The sequence below is a fragment of the Lactuca serriola genome, chromosome 5, assembly GCF_051521515.1.
Source record: "Lactuca serriola cultivar US96UC23 chromosome 5, Lser_US96UC23_V15, whole genome shotgun sequence".
NCBI lineage: Eukaryota > Viridiplantae > Streptophyta > Magnoliopsida > Asterales > Asteraceae > Lactuca > Lactuca serriola.
In genome coordinates, this window is record NC_136412.1 from 43,201,875 (window position 1) to 43,226,740 (window position 24,866).

Below are 24,866 nucleotides of genomic sequence, written 5' to 3' on the forward strand. Positions count from 1 at the left end.
TTTTATAGGCATCAACCTTATACCCCCCCTTTATAGACCGGCTTTGTGAATGAGGGCTACTAATGGTAAAACGACTTGGTCTTATACATATATAATTATTATTAAACTTATAATATTATAAAGTATAAGGGTTGAATTTTAACTTTTAAAATTCTAGGGGTTGGAACTAATGTTTTACCAAAGTGTGTGAGACTTTACATGTTCCAAAACTTGAGGGCAAGTTTTGTACCTTTCAAAACTTTTCATCTTTCATAACTTATGAGTTAATGGTTTATTAAAATGAGAGACTTTTCATTTTTTGTAACCTATGTGTTTCTTTAATGGACTTTAAAAGGACTCTTGCTAATCCATAACTTGAGGACAAATTATGGATTCCATTAAAACACATAATGATCAAGAATTAAACTAACAAGCAACTTGTAAATAATTCCTATGATCTTCTAAACTCATAAGTTCATGACCATGCATATCAATAATTTCAAGAATCATAAATAAACCATACAAAACTTGAAATTTTGACAACAGCCATTGAAAATGGATTAGCATAACCATTACACCATTTAAAACAAGTTTTATAAGACCAAAATTGTTTAGGGTAATGTTTCTAGTCCATTTCCAACAGCAAAACTCGAAAATCTGAATTCTGGGGCTCCTACTCGTTGACAGCACGAACTTACTCGACGAGGATGATGAATTATCACATGGACTCGTTGAGTTCCCCCATGGACTCGGCGAGTTCATGCTGTAGAATGCAGAAAACTTGAGTTTTTTCAACAATTTGCATCAAGTATCAAGAAAACAAGCCTAGGCTCTGATACCACTGAAGGGTTTTGAGCATTCTAACACTCCTATGGTTTACATGCAACCCTAGAAACCTTGGATCTATGTTTTACTAAGATACATGCAAATTTGCTTTTCCAAGGTTCTTAACCTAACTAGCATGGCATTGGGAACTTTGAAACTTAATAAGCTAGTAGAGTTACATACCTTTTAGTGGTGGTTGATTGCTTGGAGTTTGAGAGACTAGCACCAATAATGTGGATGCCTCAAATGGAAGTCACAAATCACCACAAACCTAGGAAATTTGAGATAATAGTAGATCACTTCTTGAAAACGGCCCACTCTTGTTCTCACTCAAAAATACTGCCATTTCAAGTGCCGAGGACTCCTTTATATAGTGTGGTGGATTAGAGTTACATCTATGTAAACCCTAATACGCATGACCTTTAATTTCCATGAGATCCATGGGTTAAAGCTCCATGGACTATCCATGGACTTACCATGCAAGCCTAGCCCATTCTAAATAAGCATTAGCCCACACTATATAACTACAAGAGTCTATATTTAATTAATCACACTTTTGATCACTAAATTAATTCTAAATTAATTTTAGATCAATACTAATTAAATAATATGATTTCTTATTAATATATTAGAACTTATAATATATTAATAAATCATAACTAATACTATTCTCAAAAGATTATCCATATAAATTGTTCGGGTGAAGTGCAACCTAAACGGACCATGTCGGGTCGGGTCAAGTACATCTCAAATATAGTTATGGACTTAGACACCTTATCTAACATGATGGAGTCATATTAATGGCGTGGACATCGTTGTGGCTACTTCTACTATCATCCCTGTTGAATGATCTATATCGCCGTGACATGTGCCTGGAATGGCTGTTGTGTCTCTGATGGTTGTTGTCTTGCTTTTCTTGCTGAACCGGGATCGGCTGGGGCACCATTTCCTCCTATTTGAGATAGGCGTTGGTCAAGGATATGAGATTGGCCTGCGTTCATTCTTCTCCCTTGATTTAGCGCAGATACTTTTCCACACTGAACTTGAGTTTGTCCCTGGATCGAGGGACTGTTCCTTGCATCTTTCTTGATAGGGGTCCAGGAAGTAGACCTTGGGCAAAGGTGCCTGTCACCAGGAACTCTTCATGTCCCGGGACGTTCAGGGTACCTAGCGTGAACCGGTCGTAGTAGTCACGGATCGATTTTCGTTGTAACATCCCAAATTTTACAAAGAAAATTTTTCGTTTTAATAAGTAATCCGATTACATATTCCATTAGTTTTCAAAACATTTGTTTCTAATTCACATTCATTACATCATTGTTGTGTTTTTATGAAATCATCAGAGATTCCCCAAAACGTCTAAAAGAGAGGTAGAGTACACGCCACGCCATCACGCCTTGCCTTTTCCCTTAGGCTCCGAAGTACCTGCAACAATCAACAACCCGTAAGCGAAACGCTTAGTGAGTTTCCCAGAGCATACCACACACAATCACATATCCTTATAGCCATAAAGCTACACAAATAACACATTAACCATGCATACATCAAACCTGTAATAGTGCCATGGGCTACCCCGCATGGTCTTTACCTAGGACTGCCATGGGCTACCCCATATGGTCTTACATCCAGTGCCATGGGCTACCCCACAAGGTCTTCAACTAGGACTGCCATGGGCTACCCCACATGGTCTTACATCTAATGCCACGGGCTCCCCCTGGGGTCTTCATACAACATGCAATCACATAGAAAAGCAAACACAGAGTATCTAGCATATCTACCGTATTCACATAATGGGTCGGCCTTGATGCCTTAGACCCATAGGTATGGTGAGAAGACTCACCTGACACGAATGTTGAACTAATACTTTTTCGACTGGATATGCCCCATGAACTGCTCCAACTCAAATACCTAAAAGTGACATATAATACCCAGTCATTAACCTTAAAGTCCACCCTGGTCCACTTCAGTTAGGATCAAGTCAACAGTCCACGTTGACCCTAACTCGCCGAGTACAACTAGTGACTCGTCGAGTTTCCCGGGATAACATCTACTCGCCGAGTTCATACGGTCTTGACTGATAATCTAAGGTCCACTCGTTGGGTTTCCTTTCTTGCCACTCGACACGTTTATGGCCATCGAATCAATTCGGGAATCTTACTTGACTCGCCGAGTTGTTCCTTCAACTCGTCGAGTTCTAGGCAATCTTCATCTGGCTCGCCGAGTTGTTCATCCAACTCGTCGAGTTCATAGCAATGTTCATTGGGCTCGGCGAGTTGTTCATCCAACTCGCCGAGTCCGTGCCTGTCTTCAATTGACTCGCCGAGTCTCCCCCTGAGACTCGCCGAGTCCTATCAGATCTCGAGCCATGCAGACTGCTTGGAGCCATGCAATGCTTCCAAATTACAGATCTAGGCTCCTGATGCATGCTTTTCACGTAAAGTTACAAACTTTACGTGCATGCAAGGCTCTAAGGCCTTAAAATAGCAAATCTAAGTTTGGGATTGAGTCATACACTTGAGGGGAGGCTCATGCTAGGCTAAATGGATAACTTTATGCATCTCAAGGTCAAAAGGAGTCCAGATCTAAAGTTACAACTTCAGATCTCGGCTTAAACACAAAAGCCCTTTCCTAGAATCCATGCACAAAAGGGTTTTGGAAGGAAATGAGCCAAGGAATAGCTTAATACCTTCTGAAAGTGCTCCAAAAAGGTAGATCTTGAATCCTCACGAGTCCTTTGCTTCTTCTAACTTGTTTCCTCAAGTGCTCGCTTCACCAAATCCTTCCTTCAAGCTTAAATCACCAAGAACACACTCACACTCGAATCAGGGGTCTTTGGGAGGAAAAAAACTGTAAAGGGGAGGCTAAGGGAGGCTTATGACCCTTTAAATAGGGTGCAAGGCCCCGAAATTTCGGGTTTCATCTGCCAGCATCTACTCGTCGAGTCCCGTAGCGAACTCGGTGAGTAGATCATTAAACTTCACTGGCAAACCTGATACTACTCGACGAGTAGGGAGGCCAACTCATCGAATAGGTACTAAAAAGACAAATCAAAATAACATTATTAATACCTAAGGATCTGGGCGTTACAACTCTCCCCCGCTTGAATTAGGCTTCGTCTTCGAAGCCTACTGGTTCAAATAACTCCGGGTAGAAACCTCGCATTTCGTCTTCCGATTCCCAAGTCCATTCAGAACCCCTTCGATGCTGCCATTGCACCTTAACCAACTTCACTTCTTTATTTTGAGCTTCTTTAACTTCCTGTCCAAAATCGCAACTGGTCTTTTGACGTAATTCAGGCTCCCATCCAACTGAATGTCGTCCAAGGGTATGACTGAGGATTCTTCAGCGACATGCTTCCAAAGCTGAGATACATGGAAGGTGTTGTGAATCCAACTAAGCTCCTCTGGAAGCTCTAATCGATATGCCACCATGCTCACCCGGTCGATGATCCTGAACGGTCCTATGAACCGGGGCCCCAATTTGCCCTTCTTGCGGAACCGAATAATCCCTTTCCAGGGCGACACCTTTAACAAAACAAAGTCCCCTTCCTGAAATTTGAGGTCTGATCGCCGTCGATTCGCATAACTCTTCTGATGACTCTGCGCGACCCGCAACCGGTCGCGTACCTGCTAAACCAATCTGGTGGTCTCGAGTACCACCTCCGTGCTCCCTAAAACCCGATGCCCAACCTCGTCCCAGCACACTGGGGTCCTGCACCTCCGCACATATAACATCTTAAATGGTTCTCAGTCAATACTGGCATGATAGTTGTTATTATATGAAAACTCTGCTAGTGGAAGATACGCATCCCAACTTCCTCCGAAATCCAGCACGCATGCCCGCAACATGTTTTCCAGTGTATGGATCGTCCTCTCACACTGGCCATTGGTCTAGAGGTGATACGTCGTACTAAAATGTAGCTGGGTACCTAGTTCCTCATGGAACTTCTTCCAAAACGTGGATGTAAAACGAGCATCCCTATCTGAAACCACTGATACCGGCACTCCGTGCCTCGCCACCACCTCTCGAACATAAATATCCACCAACTTTTCCGCAGATATACTTTCGGATATCGGGATGAAGTGGGCACTCTTCGTCAGTCTATCAACGATTACCCATATGACATCTACTCCCCTCGCTGTCCGTGGTAGCTTTGTGATGAAATCCATATTGATCTTTTCCCACTTCCACATGGGTATGGGTAATGGCTGAACCTTGCCATGAGGTCGCTGGTGCTCGGCTTTGACCTTCCTGCAGGTCAAACACCACTCCACATACCCGGAGATTTCTCGCTTCTTGCAGGGCCACCAATAGCCCTGTGACAACCCGAAATTTCCATTTGTACGAACAATATCTATTCAATAGAAGCCAGTCCAGTTTCAGTGATTTTCAGACTTTTCCGAACAAGTTTGTGTACATTAGGGTTTATGTTTCAGGAGATATCAGGAGAGTGGATGCTCCTGGATTGGTGAAACTTGAACATTCCAAGTTTCATAATGTCATAGTCCAATCTCCGGAATAAAAATATTTTCTGCCAAAATATTTCAGGACTATAAATAGATTTCTGAATTTATTAATTCATTATTCACAATTCCATTTTCTCTTTGACGGATCTTCGGGTTTTCATCCCAAATTGTGAGTCTACTTTCCTAGATGTGTTTTATTACTTGTTATATGCTTTATAACATAAATTACATGTCTAAAATGCAAGATCCGGGAGTTTACCGCCCAAGAACGTTCTTGGGGAGTAAACTCCAAAATGGAGCTTTAAGGCTACCTAGTCCCGTTTCCTTGTTAGACAACTAGTTAAGGGTTAATGTATAAACATTAGAGGCTAGAAATCATCCAAGATCATAAGGCTTTTGGAGTTTACGGCCCAAGAGTTCTTGGACCGTAAACACCATTTCCAAGGGCCAAAGTGAGCCCTAAATCACCCCTAAGGCTTAAGGCATTTACCCTCTAATGCTAGTAGCTAATTTGGACACCAAAACACTTCAAAATCTTAAGGTTTTAGGAGTTTACGGCCAAGGATATCTCTTGGGTCGTAAACCCCTTTTTAAGGGCTATAAGTGCCCTAAATCACCCCTAAGGCTTTGAGACAATTACCCTTGAATACAAAGGACTTGAATGGGGATTAAACTACACAAAAATCATCCCTAAAAGGGAGTTTACGGCCAAGGAACATCACTTGGGCCGTAAACTCCAAGTAAAGGCACAAATGTGTGCCTAATATCCCCTTTAGCCTTAGATAAAAACATAGAAGCTATCCTACATGTGCAAGTGACTTAAAAGAATTAAAACCAACACCCCATAGGAGTTTACGGCCGTAAACTCTAGGGGATATGGTCTTTAGGTCGTAAAATCCTCTATGGAGCATTCTAGGGCCTTAAACTACTTCAAGGATTATTCCAACAATGCTAGGCTAATTTTAGGATTAACATAGCACTTCTAAACACCCAAAACCACCAAGTGAGGAGTTCACGGCCGTAAACTCATGGGTTCACGGCCGTAAACTCCAAAGGTGGGGTTTGTTGGGTGGTGAACTATTATACAAGGTCATTTGGTGCTTCAAACCCCTTTGCCTTGTCCCGTATCGACATAGATGCAACCCTTAGGACCTATAACATTTATACAAAGTGTTTTCATGTTCCTAAGTGTCCCAAAATATTTTATTAAGTTATTATTTGGCTAATTAGTTATATATATGCTTATTATATGATAACTAGGCTCGTGCGTGTAAACAAGTCTCCGTTTGCCACCTAGCACGGTATCCGACACTGCAATTCAAACAGCTCACCACAAGTGAGTTCATACCCCTTTAATCAACCTTTGAAATGATTTTAAATGTTTTAAATACTTTATGGGGGGGGGGGGGGGAATACAAGTCAAACACTTATAGTTATTGTTTCAATCACATGTGATTGCATTTAATCACATGTGATTAATAACTAGGAAACCAATGATTTTATCACTGTTCAAACTGTTTATCAAACTGCTTTACTTTGAAATGTTTTACGAACTCTTATACTTTTCAAACTTATTTACAACTGTGATTCAAACAAATGTTCCAATTACTTAAACTGTTTTAATCAAACTTATGCCTTCAAATTGTTTTATAGATTGACATCAAGTCGATCTTTTCTTGAAATAATATTTATGGTTCAAATGTCTTATAAAATCTTATTTATGCTTTTACTTCTTATAAATTTCGGATGACCATCCGAAGGCCGTTTCAATATTAATTATATATAAAATATACATATATAGACATAAAAGTCCTTCCATATTCATACGTACTAGACACATCATTAGTAAGTTACCATCGGGGTAACACAGGATCATACATATACAACTATACTATGAGAACATATACAACTATACTATCAGAACATATACAACTATACTATGAGAACATATACAACTATACTATGAGAACATATACAACTATACTAGGAGGAGAACATATACAACTTTACTAGAACGAGAAACATTACATTACATCTACTAGAATACTTAAATTATTGTGATTTAAATCGGAGCATGACTTAACTGTCATGACTCGAGTTGTGGCCAGAGTCTCTTGGAGGGGGAGCGTGAGTTTGCGTAGAGATCTATGCTGGATTGACAATCCTACACCTTGCTGCTAGCTACAGCTGGACCTGCAGGTCTGCGGGCGCCAAACGTCATTTTCTTTATTACGACCATTCATTATGTCGTTGTTACTAGTCGATAGTATGGTGCAATTTATCACATAATGCCTTAATATAAATCCTGTTTAAGGTAGCTAGTACGGCAGTAGTTCCTATAATACAAAACTACAGTACTACAATGATTTACCCATTACATATTTTTAGTGATAACCTCACTTAAACATTAATGTACAAACTATATTTCGTTAAATAATAGTTACACTTGGGATATTACACACTTTTACAACAAACGAGCGTACAAAACAGTTAAGCCTTGGTAGAAGGCTACTTTAATAGAAAATATAGGTTTTTCTGAGAGATTCAAACTTTTACAAACACTTACATACCTTTTACAACTTATACTTACGACAGGTTCAAACGTTTTTTATAACAAACACTGAAACTAAAACACTTATGAACTCACCAGCTTAATGCTGATAAACTCTTTCAAAATAACTTGTATTCTCAGGTCATCAGTAGACAGGTACCGATGCCAGCTTTTGAGAAGATGGAGCGCATTCAAGACTCATCATAATATTATTTTGATTTACATTATATTTTTGGTGTCTAAAAATGTACAGAACACACTTGTATTAAAATTATATATTTAATGCAATGGACGATGTTGTTTGCTTATTTACATTTACTGTGTTGTGATACTTTACATGACGTCCTCCGCCCCAGAACGTTTTCGCCGTTCTTGGTTTTGGGGTGTGACAGATTGGTATCAGAGCATTGTTTATAGTGAATCAAGTATATCAACCCATAAAAGATATACTAAACTATAAACCCATTAGGGATTAAAGCACTCTGACCAAGAGTCTATACTTTAAATATTAAAATATTTAATTAAGTATACTAGTCTGCATTCATACTAAAATCAGTGTCACAATGACAAGAACAAAAGTATTACGATTGTTAAATATCACAAGTGAGCTCGGGGATGTATGGTCAGTCCTGGGAATGGCATAGCCTGATCAACTATGCTGGTCCTAGGAGTGATTAGCATATGCCCTAGAATGGTTGTGATATGTTAACAAGTCAAAAAAACTTACCAACAATACCACAAAAAGATCAGTAGAACTTAAACTTAAAATATTATAGGTGTATTTTGTACTACTAGTTACACGTATACTATATTCTTATACCTCTCTTCTCGCATAGATTTAAATGGCTGGATTCCATCACGGCGACCCGTACTTTCCAAATGAAGGCAATGTCGGGTGGATCGATGAAGAGCCCGAAGATGAGCATCCAATCCCTTTGGATGATCACCTCACAGAAGGCTTTTCTGATGGATCCGACTCCGAGCCTGAAGTCAACAACCTACCCCTTGTAGGTCAAGCCCCGAACAACAACCCTCGACCAGCTTTTCCAGGTCCTACTCCCATGTGGTCAAACAACTTGAATCGCTGGAGTGATGAACAGGGTCAACCCTTACCATACTTAGGGGACCGAAGCTTTTACAACGTCAGCGATGGTGGCTCTGTTGACTGAGCTCTGCCCGTCATTATCCGCAGAATAGCTCGCAATGTCGAGCAAGGTCGAGCAGCCATCGACCGGGTCATGGAGATTGATGCCAACTCAGGTGTCAACACAGTTCGCATCCGTCGTCTTGAAGAAGACATGGAACGGACCCGAAGAACTAATGAAACCCTGCAGCAGCAGCTGGCTGCCTCACGAGCTGAAATCTTGGAACTTCGAGCTCGTCAGAGGGCTCAGGATCGACACCTTCAAGAGGTGTTTCGTCAAGTGTCCGACCTCAGGGCTCTCCCGGGGAATTCCCATCACCGTTAGATGATGTCTAGTGCATCTCCGTCTTTTGGTTAAGGAATAGCCTTTAACATCTGTGCTCTAAGTAGCACTTGTCTGTAAAATATTCCTAACTTTCAGTACTCTAATTAGGAATCTAAGAACTTACAATCTTATCTGTTTGGTATGATGTAAGACCTACTGTTAGGTCGATTTTCCCTAAACTTATTACATCAGTAATACCAGTATTATTGAAATCTATCGAATCTGTGGGAAGAATTTGTACACTTGTGCTTTCCTACTAATATTCCTTGTTGTGATTTCAAACACTCATTCAACTGTTGGGCTATGGTTAGTTAGTCCATGTGTCACTCTCACGTTGCTTACAAATTGATTCTTACCATCTTTCTTATCTTTATAAACTTATAGCTGAAAGATGCCGCCTCGCAAATCTCCCAGGAATAACCCTGCACCTCCACCACCTCCTCCGCCTCCGGTCATCGATACTGCAGCCGTGAATGCTGCCGTAGCCGCAGCAGTGGCGACTGCCATGGCTCAGTATCACTCAACTGATGCCAGCAGAGGTGGAACCCCTGTGGAATCAACCCCGGTTGAAACCCCTGTGCGCTCGCAAGAGTGCTCATACAAGGATTTCACAAATTGCAAACCGAAGCCTTTCTAAGGCATCGGTGGAGTCATTGCCCTCTCGCAACGGCTCGAGAAGACAGAATCAGTCTTCGAAATCTGTTCATGCCATGCGGCGAGTAAATTCAAATACGCCGCATGCACCTTTGAGGGAAAGGCCCTAGCGTGGTGGAACGGCCACGTTAAAGCACTAACTCTAGTCGTAGCTAACGACATAGGCTGGGAAACGATGAAAGACCTCATGATGGAGGAATACTGCCCGAGGGGCGAAGTCCAGAAACTGGAACAGGAGCTCTGGAACCTGACCATGAAGGGCACCAATGTGATCGCTTACACTGCCCGATTTAGCGAACTGGTGGCCCTCTGCCCCAATATGGTTCCCACTGAAGGGAAAAAGATCGAACGGTACATATGGGGGCTAGTGCCTCCGTATCAGGGGAATGTCTTAGCATCGAACCCCGCTACCTTCGACAGTGCCAAGCGATTGGAACAAAGACTCATTGACCATGGAGTCAAAACCCTTGCAACAACAACAACCCTAGCCATCCCAGAACCCTCCAAACCCGCTGACACTAAGCGGAAATTCTGGGATGAAAAGAAGAAGCAGTGAGTTGCCAAAAGGCAGCAAATCGTGGCAGTACATGCCGCGGTAACCCCTACTGCTGTTACTGCTCCGAGAAAGCAGTATGCTGGAAATTTGCCGAAGTGCAACAAATGCAACTTCCACCACAACGGCCCCTGCCGTGAAATGCAGTGCTCTAACTGCAACAGGAAAGGACACACCGTCCGTTTCTGTAAATTCCTGGCACAACCTATCAACCAAGTCCCTGGCTCTGGCGCGAGCCCAACTTGCTATGGATGTGGCGAAGCAGGCCACTTTAAGAGGGACTGCCGCAAAGCGAGGAATGTTGGAGGAGCAGGAAGGGTACTAGCTATAGGCCATGGGGAAGCAGTTGCTGACCCGACCGTGGTGACTGGTACGTTCCTCCTCGATAACTCCTATGCATGCATTCTGTTCGATAGTGGAGCGGAGCGAAGCTTCGTAAACCATAAATTTGCTCGCATGCTTAATCAACCACCGCACGCACTCAAAGAACTATTCACAGTAGAAATGGCTAATGGAAAAACTGAAAGTACGAGTAGCATATACTTAGGTTGTACCCTAACTCTAGATAACCATTCATTCCCAATCGACCTCATGCGAGTCTCAATAAAAAGTTTCGACGTTATCATTGGTATGGATTGGTTAAGCCTTCATCGCGCAGAAATCATGTGCTTCGAGAAAGCAGTCCGTCTAAACCTTCTGTCTAACGAAACTCTTATAGTCTACGGCGACAAACCCGGCGCAAGTCTTCGTATTATATCAAGTATTCAAGCACATAAGTATCTGCGTAAGGAATACCATGCATTCCTTGCTCACGTCGTCGACACGAGCCTCGAAACGAAAGAACTAAAGAACATCCTAGTAGTGAGCGACTTCCCCGACATTTTCCCAGAAGAACTTCCCGGGTTACCTCCGCAATGACAGGTCGAGTTCAGAATCGACTTAGTCCCAGGAGCTACCCCAGTAGCCAAGTCGCCCTACCGTTTAGCACCAGCTGAGATGTAGGAACTCTCTGGTCAACTGAACGAACTGCTCAGCAAGGGCTTTATAAGACCAAGTTTCTCACCTTAGGGAGCACCGGTCTTGTTCGTTAAGAAGAAAGACGGATCATTCCATATGTGTATTGACTACAGAGAACTCAACAAACTGACGGTCAAGAATCGTTACCCCCTGCCTCGCATAGATGATCTATTCGACCAACTGCAAGGGGCGAACTATTTCTCTAAAATTGATCTGAGATCCGGATATCACTAGTTACGAGTGTTAGAGGAGGATGTGCCGAAGACAGCCTTCCGAACTCGTTACGGACATAACAAATTCGTGGTGATGCCATTCAGATTGACCAATGCGCCTGCAGTCTTCATGGATCTGATGAATAGAGAATGCCGACCTTACTTGGATCAGTTTGTCATCGTTTTCATTGACGACATCCTGATCTATTCCCGAAGTAAGAAAGAGCACGACGATCACCTGCGACAAGTTCTAGAGACATTACGAAAAGAGAAACTGTATGCGAAGTTCTCGAAATGTGAATTTTGGATCCGAAGAGTCGTAGGACACGTGGTAAGCGAAGAGGGAATCCACGTGGACCCATCCAAAATAAAAGCCATTGAGAAATGGTCAGCGCCAAAGACGCCTACTGAAATTCACCAATTTCTAGGTCTCGCTGGCTACTACCGCAGGTTCATTCAGAACTTCTCTCGAATAGCGAAACCTCTTACGACCCTGACCCAGAAAGGTGTGGCCTTTGACTGGGAAGAGAAACAAGAAAGAGCGTTCCAAACGCTCAAACGAGCCTTGTGCACCGCGCCAATACTATCCCTTCCCGAAGGAATAGAAGACTTCGTAGTCTATTGCGATGCATCAAATCAAGGACTCGGATGTGTTCTGATGCAGCGAGGCAAGGTCATCGCCTACACCTCGAGACAGTTGAAGACACACGAGGTTAACTACACGACCCACGATCTTGAACTAGGAGCATTAGTGTTTCCTCTGAAGATCTGGAGAGATTACTTGTATGGAATGAAGAGCACTATCTTTACCGACCACAAAAGTTTACAACACATTTTCGATCAAAAGGAGCTGAACATGAGACAACAACGGTGGGTCGAGCTACTCAGTGACTACGAATGCGATATTCGTTATCATCCGGGTAAAGCCAACGTAGTAGCAGACGCCCTAAGTTGGAAAGAATATTCTGGTCGCAAAGTCAAGTCATTGTCAATAACCATCCATTCACACTTGTCTAAGCAAATTCAGGCGGCTCAACTTGAAGCCATGAAACCTGAAAATGTGACAAGTGAATCCCTTAGAGGAATGGACATGAATTTAGAAGCCAAGGGTGACGGAGCCTTATATTTCATGAACCGGATCTGGACACCAAAACACGGTGGTTTCCGAGACTTGGTCATGACCGAGGCGCACAACACTCGGTATTCCGTCCACCCAGGTTCAGATAAGATGTATCTGGATCTTAAAAATCTATACTGGTGGCGTAATATGAAAGCAGAGATTGCTACCTTCGTAAGTAAATGCCTTACTTGCGCAAAGGTTAAGGTCGAGTACCAGAAGCCCTTTGGTTTATTTCAACAACCAGAGATCCCGGAATGGAAGTGGGAGCGGATCACTATGGATTTCATAACCAAGTTGCCCAAGACAACGGGTGGACTTGATACCATATGGGTCATCGTCGATAGATTGACCAAGTCTGCACACTTCCTGCCTATCAAAGAAACTGACAAGATGGAGAAACTTACGAGAACATACATTAGGGAAATCGTACGGCTTCATGGTGTACCTATGTCCATTATCTCCGATAGAGATAGTAGGTTCACCTCAAGATTTTGGCTATCACTACAACATTCCCTAGGAACAAGGCTGGACATGAGCACAGCCTACCATCCTCAGACCGACGGACAGAGTGAGAGGACCATCCAAACATTGGAAGATATGTTGCGAGCCTGCGTGATTGACTTTGGGAAGGCATGGGATACTCATTTACTCCTTGTCGAGTTTTCCTATAATAACAGTTATCACACGAGCATCAAGGCTGCTCCATTTGAAGCTCTCTATGGCCGAAAGTGCAGATCCCCTCTGTGCTGGGCTGAGGTGGGTGATACCCAATTAGCCAGGGGGAAAGCTTCCGACAGTACTCTCACTGGTCCAGAGATCATTCGGGAAACGACAGAGAAAATCGTTCAGATCCGTGAACGATTGAAGGCCTCTAGAGACCGACAGAAGAGCTACGCTGATAAAAGAAGAAAACCTTTGGAATTTCAGGTGGGAGACCGAGTCCTTCTCAAAGTCTCACCCTGGAAGGGCTTGATACGCTTCGGCAAGCGTGGGAAGCTTAATCCGAGGTACATAGGGCCATTCGATATTCTTGCAAGAGTCGGCCCCGTAGCTTACAAACTCGACCTACCCGACACACTTCGTAACGTACATTCTACATTCCACGTATCTAACTTGAAAAAGTGTCTGTCCGACGAGACTCTTGTAATCCCACTCGACGAGATCGAGATCAACGAGAGCCTCAACTTCGTGGAAGAACCTGTAGAGATCATGGACCGTGAGGTCAAGCAGACAAAGCAAAGTCGTATCCCTATCGTGAAGGTTCGCTGGAACGCTAAGCGAGGACCGGAATTCACTTGGGAACGCGAGGATAAGATGAAACAGAAATACCCTCATCTTTTCGCTTAATTAATTGTAACTTCTTATTTGCTTAAATTCTAATTTCGGGACGAAATTCCTTCTAACGGGGGGATGATGTGACAACCCGAAATTTCCATTTGTACGAACAATATCTATTCAATAGAAGCCAGTCCAGTTTCAGTGATTTTCAGACTTTTCCGAACAAGTTTGTGTACATTAGGGTTTATGTTTCAGGAGATATCAGGAGAGTGGATGCTCCTGGATTGGTGAAACTTGAACATTCCAAGTTTCATAATGTCATAGTCCAATCTCCGGAATAAAAATATTTTCTGCCAAAATATTTCAGGACTATAAATAGATTTCTGAATTAATTAATTCATTATTCACAATTCCAACTAGAGAAAAGCCATTTTCTCTCTGACGGATCTTCGGGTTTTCATCCCAGATTGTGAGTCTACTTTCCTAGATGTGTTTTATTACTTGTTATATGCTTTATAACATAAATTACATGTCTAAAATGCAAGATCCGGGAGTTTACCGCCTAAGAACGTTCTTGGGGAGTAAACTCCAAAATGGAGCTTTAAGGCTACCTAGTCTCCTTTCCTTGTTAGACAACTAGTTAAGGGCTTAATGTATAAACATTAGAGGCTAGAAATCATCCAAGATCATAAGGCTTTTGGAGTTTACGGCCCAAGAGTTCTTGGACCGTAAACACTATTTCCAAGGGCCAAAGTGAGCCCTAAATCACCCCTAAGGCTTAAGGCATTTACCCTCTAATGCTAGTAGCTAATTTGGACACCAAAACACTTCAAAATCTTAAGGTTTTAGGAGTTTACGGCCAAGGATATCTCTTGGGCCGTAAACCCCTTTTTAAGGGCTATAAGTGCCCCAAATCACCCCTAAGGCTTTGAGACAATTACCCTTGAATACAAAGGACTTGAATGGGGATTAAACTACACAAAAATCATCCCTAAAAGGGAGTTTACGGCCAAGGAACATCACTTGGGCCGTAAACTCCAAGTAAAGGCACAAATGGGTGCCTAATATCCCCTTTAGCCTTAGATAAAAACATAGAAGCTATCCTACATGTGCAAGTGACTTAAAAGAATTAAAACCAACACCCCATAGGAGTTTACGGCCGTAAACTCTAGGGGATATGGTCTTTAGGCCGTAAACTCCTCTATGGAGCATTCTAGGGCCTTAAACTACTTCAAGGATTATTCCAACAATGCTAGGCTAATTTTAGGATTAACATAGGACTTCAAAACACCTAAAACCACCAAGTGAGGAGTTCACGACCGTAAACTCATGGGTTCACAACCGTAAACTCCAAAGGTGGGGTTTGTTGGGTGGTGAACTATTATACAAGGTCATTTGGTGCTTCAAACCCCTTTGCCTTGTCCCGTATCAACTTAGATGCAACCCTTAGGACCTATAACATCTATACAAAGTGTTTTCATGTTCCTAAGTGTCCTAACTTATTTTCTTAAGTTATTATTTGGCTAATTAGTTATATATATGCTTATTATATGATAACTAGGCTCGTGCGTGTAAACAAGTCTCTGTTTGCCACCTAGCACGGTATCCGACACTGCAATTCAAACAGCTCACCACAAGTGAGTTCATACCCCTTTAATCAACCTTTGAAATGATTTTAAATGTTTTAAATACTTTATGGGGGGGGGGAATACAAGTCAAACACTTATAGTTATTGTTTCAATCACATGTGATTAATAACTAGGAAACCAATGATTTTATCACTGTTCAAACTGTTTATCAAACTGCTTTACTTTGAAATGTTTTAGAAACTCTTATACTTTTCAAACTTATTTACAACTGTGATTCAAACAAATGTTCCAATTACTTAAACTGTTTTAATCAAACTTATGCCTTCAAATTGTTTTATAGATTGACATCAAGTCGATCTTTTCTTGAAATAATATTTATGGTTCAAATGTCTTATAAAATCTTATTTATGCTTTTACTTCTTATAAATTGCATACCCATATATGTATATATATATATATATATATATATATATATATATATATATATATATATATATATATATATATATATAATGTTTAAAGGGCTTAGGAAGGCCATCCGCCCTATTTCCTTTTTCTCGATTTGGATGTGGTCTGGTGGGATTTCGGATGACCATCCGAAGGCCGTTTCAATATTAATTATATATAAAATATACATATATAGACATAAAAGTCCTTCCATATTCATACGTACTAGACACATCATTAGTAAGTTACCATCGGGGTAACACAGGATCATACATATACAACTATACTATGAGAACATATACAACTATACTATGAGAACATATACAACTATACTAGAACGAGAAACATTACATTACATATACTAGAATACTTAAATTACTATGATTTAAATCGGAGCATGACTTAACTGTCATGACTCGAGTTGTGGCCAGAGTCTCTTGGAGGGGGAGCATGAGTTTGCGTATAGATCTATGCTAGATTGACAATCCTACACCTTGCTGCTAGCTACAGCTGGACCTGCAGGTCTGCGGGTGCCAAACGTCATTTTCTTTATTACGACCATTCATTATGTCGTTGTTGCTAGTCGATAGTATGGTGCTATTTATCACATAATGCCTTAATATAAATCCGGTTTAAGGTAGTTAGTACGGCAGTAGTTCCTATAATACAAAACTACAGTACTACAATGATTTACCAATTACATATTTTTAGTGATAACCTCACTTAAACATTAATGTACAAACTATATTTCGTTAAATAATAGTTACACTTGGGATATTACACACTTTTACAACAAACGAGCGTACAAAACAGTTAAGCCTTGGTAGAAGGCTACTTTAATAGAAAATATAGGTTTTTCTGAGAGATTCAAACTTTTACAAACACTTACATACCTTTTACAACTTATACTTACGACAGGTTCAAACGTTTTTGATAACAAACACCGACACTAAAACACTTATGAACTCACCAGCTTAATGCTGATAAACTCTTTCAAAATAACTTGTATTCTCAGGTCATCAGTAGACAGGTACCGATGCCAGCTTTTGAGAAGATGGAGCGCATTCAAGACTCATCATAATATTATTTTGATTTACATTATATTTTTGGTGTCTAAAACTGTACAGAACACACTTGTATTAAAATTATATATTTAATGCAATGGACGATGTTGTTTGCTTATTTACATTTACTGTGTTGTGATACTTTACATGACGTCCTCCGCCCCAGAACGTTTCCGCCGTTCTTGGTTTTGGGGTGTGACAAGCCCCACCTCAAATCCCTATACATTTTTGTTGCACCTGGGTGTATAGAAAACCTGGATTTATGCGCCTCTTCCAACAGTCTCTGCCTTACTCCCCCTGATATCGGTACCCACACTCGGCCACACTGTGTCAATAAGCCGCGACCATCCTTAACAAACAAAGGATACTGCCCCCGAATCCTTTCCATTTTCCAGTTCTCTTTCTTCACCCCTTCGACATGAGCCCCTCGAATCATGTCTATCAAGGGGGGACTTACCATCACCCTCATACAAATGCTCCTGGTTGGCGACCCCGTCGCCTTACGACTCAATGCATCGGCCATCATATTGGCCTTCCTTGGATGATATAGTATCTCGCAATTGTAATCCTTTAGCACGTCTAACCATCTCCTTTGTCGCATATTTAGTTTCTGCAGGTCCATCAAATACTTTAAACTCTTGTGATCGGTATACACAATGAATTTCACCCCATACAAGTAATGCCTCCAAATTTTGAGGGCAAACACCACTGCCCCCAATTCCAGATCATGAGTGGGGTAATTAGCCTCGTGAGGCTTCAACTGTCTCAAGGCATAAGCAATCACGTGCCCCCTCTGCATCAACACTGCTCCCAACCTTGAAATAGATGCATCACAATACACTACTAAGTCATCTAATCCCTCAGGCAGAACTAGAATCGAAGCCTCACATAATCTCCGCCTTAGGGTCTCAAAAGCCCTCTGCTGGTCTTCGCCCCATCGGAAAGTCACATTCTTCGTGGTTAAGCGGGTCAATGGCACGACAATCTTGGAGAAATCCTGAATAAATCTCCGATAATAACCCACTAAGCCCAAAAAGCTACGAATCTCATAGGCATTCCTCGGTACTTCCCATCGCATCACCACCTCCACCTTTGCTGGGTCAACCGAAATACCCTCCTGATTGATGACATGACCCAGAAAATGCACTTCCCTCAACCAGAATTTGCATTTGGAGAACTTCGCATACAGCTTCTTTGTCCGCAAAGGTCGCCAGTACCTCTCTGAAATGCTGCTCGTGCTGTTCCCTGGTCTTAGAACAGACCAGGACGTCGTCAATAAAAACAATCACCGACCGATCCAGCATCGGCCTGCACACCCGGTTCATGAGGTCCATGAACGCGGCCGGAGCATTAGTGAGTCTAAATGACATCACCACGAACTCGTAATGCCCATAATGAGTCCTTAAAGCTGTCTTCGGTACGTCCTCATCTCGAATCCTCATCTGATGATACCCTGACCGAAGATCAATCTTGGAGAACCATGATGCTCCCTGAAGCCGGTCAAATAAATCGTCAATCCTAGGCAAAGGATAGCGGTTCTTCACATCATGTGTGACGTGCCCTTCATTTTCACAAAAAGGATCGGAGCTCCCCACTGAGAACTACTTGGACGGATGAACCCTCGGTCTAGTAGCTCTTGAAGCTGGGCAGATAATTCCTGCATCTCGGGTGGCGCCAACCGACATGGTGCCCTTGGTATCGGGGCGCCGCCTGGCACCAGGTCAATACGAAACTCCACCTGCCTCTCCGGAGGCACTCCGGGTAATTCTTTGGGAAAAACGTCCCGAAAATCACGCACCACTGGTACACTATCGATATCCGCCACCGCCTCTACTCGCGTATCTGAAACATAAGCCAAAAATTCGATGTAGCCCTGCTGTAGAAACCTCCTCGCCCTCACAGCTGAACAAAGGGTAGGGCCCTGCTGTTGGATTAATGTCTAAGTCCATAACTATAATTGGTAAGACTTGACCCGACCCGGCATGGTCCATTTGGGTTGCATGGCATCATGCATTTGGATAGACTATAATGAGAGAAATAACACTTAAGGTTTGTTAATATATTATAAGTTATAATATATTAATAAGGTTATTTAATTAGTATTTATCAAGAATTAATCTAGAATTAATTAAGTGATCAAAAAAAGACTAATTAAATATATGGGTTGATTGTGTAAATCATCCATACTTGTATAGTGGGCTAATGCTTCATGGATTATCAAGTTGGGCTAAAACCCATATGATGCTTCATGGATGCTCCATGGTGTATTTGAACCCATGGATCCAAGGAAATGAAAAGCCATGACAATTAGGGTTTACCCTAATTGTAACAACTATATAAGATCATATTCTTTGGCAAAATAGGCGACTATGGGTGAATAGAGAAAGGGCTAGCCAATTTTAGAAGTGTGGTGTTTCTTTCTAAGTCTTCCAAGTGCATATGATGTTGTGTGAACCATTTGAGGTGTCACACTTGGGGCACTAGGCACCCAAGCTTCATGAAGACATTCTACATCAAAAAGGTATGTATTCTATCTTGTTATATTCATTGTTTTGTATGCTAGATTAGTATAATACCTTGGATGTTCATATTTGCATGTATAATAGAGAAAACATAGATCCAAGGTATTTAGGGTTGCATGTACACTTAGGAGTGTTAGAATGCTCAAAACCCAATACCTGCGTGGTCCTCTCGCCGTGAATAACCAGTTCTCCCCCCTTGGGGTACGTACCCGGACGAACTGCCGCTCACAATCGATCATGGCCCCATTGGCTCCCAGCCAGTCCATCCCAATAATCACTTTCAATCCTCGCAAGGGTATGGGAACCAAAGCAACGCGAAACCTTTCGCTGTGCACATTCAGGACACAGTCCTGATATACCCTCGCAGCACTCATGGTGCGATCATCTCCAATCTCCACCTCGAGCAGGGCATCCAAAGTCCCCGGTGCGTCCCGGAATTTCTTGCTAAGTGCAAGAGACACGAAAGGTCGGGTAGCCCCCGAATCGAATAAAACATGGTTCGTCATACCATTGACCAGAAAGGTCCCTATACAAAGCACAATAAGCATACATGCAAACATTTAACACTAAAAGAATAGAGGATAATGAAAACATACCAGCCACAACATCTGGCGCGGCCCGAGCCTCCTCGGTAGTTAGTTGGAATGTGCGACTCTTCACCGCTGGAGCTTCCGCCTTGGGGCGGCCATCAGTAATCCTCATAGTGGCGGGCGCGGGCGCTGCCACAGATCCTCCTCCTCCTCCACCCTGAAACCTCGGACAATCAGACTTTTTATGACCTATCTGGTTGCAGTGAAAACATATCAAGCCATTCTTGGGGCAATCCTTACTTAAGTGGCCCTGTTGGCCACAAGAGTAGCATCCTAACATCCCTACTGTACGACAAGCCCCACTATGAAATCTCCCACACTTGGCACACCGACCCCGACCCTGTTGGCCCTTACCCGAAGAATCAGACGTCTTAGGCTTTTAGCCTGAGTCCCTACTACCTGTACCTGCTCAGTCTTCCGCTTTGTGTGGGACTCCAACTCCATCTCCCTTTCACGGGCCTTCTCAACCATCTCATTCAGGGTTTTGCACCCTGTGAAAATCACAAACTCCCGAATGTCCTCCCTCAGCGTAGAGTGATATCAGGTCCTCCTCATGTCCTCATCGGTCGAATACTGAGCAATCAGCGAAGCTCGCTCTCGAAACTTGGCAGTAATTTCCGCCATAGTCTCAGTAGTCTGATGTAGATCATGAAACTCTCTCAACATTTGTTCCACCTTAATAGGCAGTGCAAACTCCTGATCAAAACGTCGAAAAAACTTAGCCCACGTCATGCTAGTCACATCGACTATCCCCATCTGGCTACTAACCGCGCCCCACCAATCTCGGGCCCTGTCCCTCAGCATACAGGAAGCAAATCCGACCTTTGCCTCCTCCGAGCAAGAACTCGTACGCTGAGCATTTTCAATGTCTGTCACCCAACGTCTACTCACAGTGGGATCCCGAACCCCTTAAAACTCTGGAGCTCCACATGCCTTGAACTCCCTAAACGAGGAAGTTCGAGCTCCACCCTGGCTCGCAGAAATATCGGCCCTGAAAGCTCTAAGTCTCTCCTCCATGATCTCCATCATGCCCTCCTTGACCGTCCCAAAGATGACTGGGGTAGCGTCAAGGATGCCCCTCGTAACCTCGACCGTGATCAGCTCGCGCAACCTCTCGTCAATACCATCGGTAGGGCCGCCTGACCCAGCCCTGGATCCCGATCCCGATCCTGATCCTGATCCCCCTGCTCCAAATCGCGTAACCACCATGCTGAACTGTCATAAGACAAACATAAAGATCAGGATTCCCACATCGAGATTGTATCTATACTAAGCTTCTTTGGAATTCCCAGATAGAACATAGGTTTGGGTACGGGTCCTGTGCTTCCAATAGTATGGGCCCAATACTACCTTCCACACCTACCCGTACCTTTCCCCTTGCTTTACCTAGTACCTCCAAAACTATCATAACTGAAAAACTATGACTCACAGTCCTCGCAAAAATTAATCCCTGAATACCCTATGATTGTCCTACTCACAACAATCATACCAATCACTGCAGGTTGCTATAAGGCATGCAAATTATACATAGAAAAGATCAAATAGAATTTTGAATAAGAGATTCTACCCAAAACCACATCCTAACAAGGAAAAGGAAATAAGGCCAAATCACTCATTCTAAGGCTGCAACTCCTAACCGTATATAATTTTTTTAACATACGCTTAGCAATTTCACATAATCAACAGGGCTCATTTTCAGTATAACATGGCTATTCGAATTGGGAAACTACTTACTTGGCTCGGCTGATCACGCACGTTGTACTCTCTTCTTTTGGGCTTAAAAATCCTTTTTAAGTTACTTTTGAAAGCGTTTACCACTTCCTTAGTTTGAGTCCTGACACTTCTGAGGATGTGTCCGAATCTCTCAAACCAAGGCTCTGATACCAATTTGTAACATCCCAAATTTTACAAAGAAAATTTTTCGTTTTAATAAGTAATCCGATTACATATTCCATAATTTTTCAAAACATTTGTTTCCAATTCACATTCATTACATCATTGTTGTGTTTTTATGAAATCATCAGAGAGTCCCCAAAACGTCCAAAAGAGAGGTAGAGTACACGTCACGCCATCACGCCTTGCCTTTGCCCTTAGGCTCCAAAGTACCTGCAACAATCAACAACCTGTAAGTGAAACGCTTAGTGAGTTTCCCAGAGCATACCACACATAATCACATATCCTGATAGCCATAAAGCTACACACATAACACATAAACCATGCATACATCAAACCTGTAATAGTGCCATGGGCTACCTTACATGGTCTTTACCTAGGACTGCCATGGGCTACCCCACATGGTATTTATCTAAGACTGCCATGGGCTACCCTACATGGTCTTACATCCAGTGCCATGGGCTACCCCACAAGGTCTTCACCTAGGACTGCCATGGGCTACCCCACATGGTCTTACATCTAATGCCACGGGCTCCCCCCGGGGTCTTCATACAACATGCAATCACATAGCAAAGCAAACACAGAGTATCTAGGACATCTACCGTATTCACATAATGGGCCGGCCTTGGTGCCTTAGACCCATAGGTATGGTGAGAAGACTCACCTGACACGAATGCTGAACTGATACTTTTTCGACTGGATATGCCCCACGAACTGCTCCAACTCAACTACCTAAAAGTGACATATAATACCCAATCATTAACCTTAAACTCCGCCTTGGTCCACTTCAGTTAGGATCAAGTCAACAGTCCATGTTGACCCTAAATCGCCGAGTACAACTAGTGACTCGCCGAGTTTCCCGGGATAACATCTACTCGCTGAGTCATTGAGGTGACTCGCCGAGTTCATACGGTCTTGACTGATAATCTAAGGTCCACTCGTTGGGTTTCCTTGCTTGCCACTCGACACGTTTATGGCCATCGAATCAATTGGGGAATCTTACTTGACATGCTGAGTTGTTCCTTCAACTCATCGAGTTCTAGGCAATCTTCATCCGGCTTTCCAAGTTGTTCATCCAACTCGCCGAGTTCATAGCAATTTTCAATTGGGCTCGCCGAGTTGTTCATCCAACTCGCCGAGTCCAGGACTGTCTTCAACTGACTCGCCGAGTCTCCCCCTGAGACTCGTCGAGCCCTATCAGATCTCGAGCCATGCAGACTCCTTGGAGCCATGCAATGCTTCCAAGTTACAGGTCTAGGCTCCTGAGGCATGCTTTTCACGTAAAGTTGCAAACTTTACGTGCATGCAAAGATCTAAGGACTTAAAATAGCAAATCTAAGCTTGAGATTGAGTCATACACTTGACGGGAGGCTCATGCTAGGCTAAATGGATAACTTTATGCATCTCATGGTCAAAAAGAGTCCAGATCTGAAGTTACAACTTCATATCTTGGCTTAAACACAAAAGCCCTTTCCTAGAATCCATGCACAAAAGGGTTTTGGAAGGAAATGAGCCAAGGAACAGCTTAATACCTTCGGAAAGTGCTCCACAAAGGTAGATCTTGAATCCCCACGAGTCCTTTGCTTCTTTTAACTTGTTTCCTTAAGTGCTCCCTTCACCAAATCCTTCGTTCAAGCTAAAATCACCAAGAACACACTCACACTCGAATCAGGGGTCTTTGGGAGGAAAAAAACTGTAAAGGGGATAGGGGAGGCTTATGACCCCTTAAATACGGTGCAAGGCCCCGAAGTTTAAGGCTTCATCTGCCAGCATCTACTCGTCGAGTCCTATAGCGAACTCGGCGAGTAGATCATTAAACTTCACTTGCAAACCCGCTACTACTCGACGAGTAGGGAGGCCAACTCGTCGAGTAGGTACTACAAAGACAAATCAAAATATCATTATTAATACCCGAGGATCTGGGCGTTGCACTCGTTCTTTTTGTTTGCACGCCATCACGGAGTTGGTGTCTCCTTTTCCTTTTCTCAATTGCATAAAGTTATTGAGGAATAGGTATTTCAGCTGCTCAGATCTTGAGTAACTACCTGGCCTTAGAGACTTGAACTACTTTCCTGCGTTTCTTGTTAAGGTACATGGGAAATACGTGCAGGTGAAACAGTGATCCATCTTAAGAGATGTCATCGTCCACTCGTAGTTGTCTATGTGGTCATCTGGGTCTATAGTGCCTTCATACGTTGACATGTTTGGAATCATCGCAGTGTGCAGGATCTCGTACTGTAGGAGTTCATGGCTGAATTTGGAACTTACGCTTCGCATGGTGTTGTCCATGTATGAGTATGGCATACCACCGTAAGCCATGTGTTGCTACAGCTGGTAGGGGCTCACATACATCTGGTTATGTATGGCCGCCTACGCGATGTATGGTTGCTACTGCTATAGGTTTGGCTACGATCCAAAGGCGTGGATTACAGATTGCCCTGCTGGGAGAACCAGATACGGGCTTGCTCCTGTGTATTGTTGTGTATATGGGTTGAACGGTTGACCGGCTTGATGGGTTTTTGTCCTAAGAACATCCTATGTGCTCATACAAACCCTAATGCTTGGATCTAGGTTTCTCTATTGTACATGCAAGTTATCCAAGGCTATAAACCCTAATTCTAGCATATGGGAATCGAT